Source organism: Antennarius striatus, chromosome 13, assembly GCF_040054535.1.
Source record: "Antennarius striatus isolate MH-2024 chromosome 13, ASM4005453v1, whole genome shotgun sequence".
NCBI classification, from domain to species: Eukaryota; Metazoa; Chordata; class Actinopteri; order Lophiiformes; family Antennariidae; genus Antennarius; species Antennarius striatus.
The window spans coordinates 13,175,175-13,179,097 of record NC_090788.1 but is presented as its reverse complement, the minus strand read 5'-3'; positions in this window follow the sequence as shown (position 1 = coordinate 13,179,097).

The following is a 3,923-nucleotide window of genomic DNA, read 5'->3' as shown; positions in this document are numbered from 1 at the left end:
TACATAATGAATCTTCATTGAGGTTTTTGGATGGTTTAGCGTGTTTTTGCTGCTTGAACCCTTTTTCCTTGAGTGTGATCTATTGAAACTGTAGCTCTGTAGTATGACAGATAATTGCATGGAAAAAAAGACACAAATTTAGAAAAGTGGAGCCATATCTACAGACAACTGTAAATGTGTTGTAATTAGATTCTTATTTTTTGAACTAGCTCCTTGGTCTTCAGCTCATTTCAATATCATGTATACCACCACAGCAAGGGGAACTTCATACCAGTGCACCTGTTAATCCATTAATCCTACAATTATTACAGACACTCCATAATTATGCAGAGCTTTTATTTCTTTGCACATGAATCATACATGTTGTTTTCGTTACATCCCGTAAAGTGGTGATGTATTGTAATTGTCAGTGTTTGTGTGTTTGTCCGTCCATCCATTCGTCCACAAAATATCTTCACAACCGTTGCAGATGGAAAGATGAAACAAAAAGCACATTACTTGGGCGAAAAAGGGGATGAAATGAGATGATGACCTCGACCATGAGAAAAGTCATGGTCAAATTTCAACTTTTGTACTCACTGCGGATTTTAGGAAGACAGTCACATGATACCGTACATGCATTCTATTGGCTGACGGCATCAGGAAATGCATTCTGTGAGTCTTGGACTTCTGTGAGAGACAAGAGTGCTTTAAACAGTCGATAAGAGTGTGGGAAAAGGTAATACAGATAGTATGAGGAGGGTTCATAAACCTTCAAATTACTGTAAATAATAAGATAGTTTGTCGCTCAATCGCGGAATTCGTTAATCGCGTGTGGTTCCTGGAACACATTAATGACGAGGAACGATAGCGCACTGTACACCTTTTCAGGTATCTCTGAAACCTGATGAAACAAGCAAATCTCATCAGAACAAGGCAGTCACAGACTGCCACATCCCGCTAAACCCCTGAATTCAAACCTTTACCCTGACCTACTTGCATAGGTCAAAGATCAAAGCCCATGCTCTGACCTACTGTCATTGTTCAAACTACAAGCTTTGATCTATGGTCTTACTCACACTGGCCTTCTCCCTCGTTTTTCTGTTATCTATTTAACCCTGAGCGTACAAAAGTTGAAACTGATCTTGACCTAGTTTTCTTCACAGTCAAGATCATCATCTCAATTTCTTCACCTTTGCTGAGTAATGTGCTTGTAGTTTCATCTCTGTATCTGCAATGGTTCCAAAGATATTTGGTGGACATACTAACGGACGAACAAACGAACGAACGAACGAACACACGAACACACAAACATTGACAATTACATCACCGCTTTGAAGCGGGATGTAATCAATTAATGCAAGCATGGGGATAATTTCAAAGGGTAGAGAAAAATAAACGGTGACTATTAAACATCCAAATACCTATAAATGAACAACTGGACTCCTTTAGGGGCCTAAATAAATATAGCAGCAAGTGTCTTGACCAATACATCAGAGCAAGAATGCCAGAGACCCAAAAGGCTTAACACGTTTTCCTCCTCTTAGGATATAATATCACAGTGTTGGTATATTGTATATCGCGTGTCCTACTGTTAGAGACACCAGAGCAATGTGCATCAACACTTGGTGCTTTGAATTTCACAGTGAGGAAAAGGCATAGACCTGGAAATGGCCAGTGACATTTAAAGCGGACAAGTAGCCATGCATTTGAAGATTAGGGGTAGCCAAAAAAGGAACTTTGGTCATATCAGGTTCATGTTTTCTAATACGCCATTCTCATCTTGATATTGTAACATAAACAATATAAACCATGCATGACAGTTCTAATTGTCATGTGCATATTGTTCATCAGCCAGATGGGATTTTTGAACCATTCGTGGAACTGACAGACATGTCTGTCAGTTGAGTTGTTGCAGAGTGTATGTCTTGTAGGTCTAAATGCAGGGAGAAGCATTGTGTAGCTTCTTGAAGAGCATTGTTCTGTGTACCTTCAATCATCTAAAAGATTGAAAGCAAGACAAATTAAATTCTACGTCATTACTCATCACTTTTAATTTGTTTCAGTGATTTCACAGCTAGTATTGTGCTTTTAACCATTTTGAAAAAGTGAATAGCCTGGACTTGTATCTATCCATCCATTTATCTATTTATCTATTTGCTGTCTCTCTCTCTACATTAAATTTGACTATGCCATGAATCACTAAAGCTTTCTGTACTGCATCAGAAAATATCACTAAAAATATTATCAATATAATGTAATGAAGGATCATGAATGGTGAAAGGCTGAACAGTTCCCAGCCAAGAAAAGAATGGGGCGATGAAATAATTCACGAAAAAAAAGGGGCGACATAACAATAATGTTCAACTTAATTTGAATGATGCACCCATGCTAATTTTAAGAAGTGCTATAGAGTCCATTAATCTGTAGATGTGGTTCAAACTGCAAAATCATATGACATTCAATGGCTGTGTTGTCTGTCAGGCAGATCAGCGACTCAATGTCTTGTTCACTCACAGCTTGATGTCACACTTCTTCCTCTTGATCGGGCTGAGGGTGTTCAGGCCCAGGTTGAACAGCAGTCGGAAGAGTGCATCACCTTGGTATATGCCACATGTGCTGGTGATGTGTATGAAGGCTTTGACTTCCTCAACTGCATGTAGTTATTGATGAAGGTTGTAAGTGCACTATTGGAAGGTTGTAAGTGCACTATTGGCATTGAATAGTGCCCGATACTTCAGTATTCATAGGATACTGAAGCATCCATGGGATATTGATGCTCACTTGAGAGTATCATTCTAGAAATGATACTTGTTCTGAGCTTTGTGCCATTATGTGTCAGAAGATGCAGTCCTGAGACCATGTCCTCCACTAGTCTCTTGAAAATCAAGGCACCGGTTAAGTTCTTTGAAATGTGTATTGAATTTTTGCAATGCCACACAATCCCAAGGCTCCCTTGAAAATCAATTTCATGGTGAACTAAAGGGATGGCTCCTCTGAATCGTGACACGATCTTTCAGAGAGGTAGTCAGTGTGTTTCTGCCTTTCTTTGATGCATTCCTAATTGCTTCTTAAGCTCAGTCAAAACCCTTGCCCCAAGTTCGATAGTCATCAGTCAATGTAAATGGTTCATGAGAAAACAAAGAATGCACATCTCCTTGAGAGATTCCCCAACAATATTGACTTGACAAATGGCTTTCCACAGCTGTTGTGCTTGGAATGACACAGAAAATGTGTTCAGGTAAATGTCTTCATTTAAATTTCCAATTAAGCACCTTTTAAACCGATACAATTAATCCCATCAAGTAGAACAGCAGAAAAATATTTTAACAACTTTATATACTGTATATTTAGTTTTCACCCACATGACACAATCAGACCACACCTAGGAACAAGTGAGCCACTCACGTTCAATTCCATTTGCTTTATATATTCTATGTCTCTTTTTTATTTTGGACTAAAAGCAAATATGTCTAATTATGCAGGATATGAAAGACATGTACAAAAAATTCGGATTTAGAATGTGCACTTGCTCCAGATGGAAAAACTTTGTTGAAGTTCATTTTATTGTGCTGTCCTAGACCAATATTTGACATGTCATAAATCCCTTTGTTAGCCTCTCCTTTCACTTATTTTCTTGAATTTGATCGCATCTGCAAAAGTGTCCCTTCACTCTGCTTCGAATATTCTGTAACGCCTGTGACTGTCTGCAAACCACCACTAAAGCAATTATGTGCTTCGGACCAAATATAATGAGATATGTGTTTTTTGTTGTTATTTGTTGACAATGTCATTTGTCGACAATGCCATCGTGGGAACATTCACTTGTATACATGTCATTACATGCAGAAAAAGAGTGGAAATCTGAGTTTCTTGATTAAAATGTTGAGCTTTTAAACACAGGTAATAAATAACTTGAAGGGACAGTAAAGTTCATTTTAAGT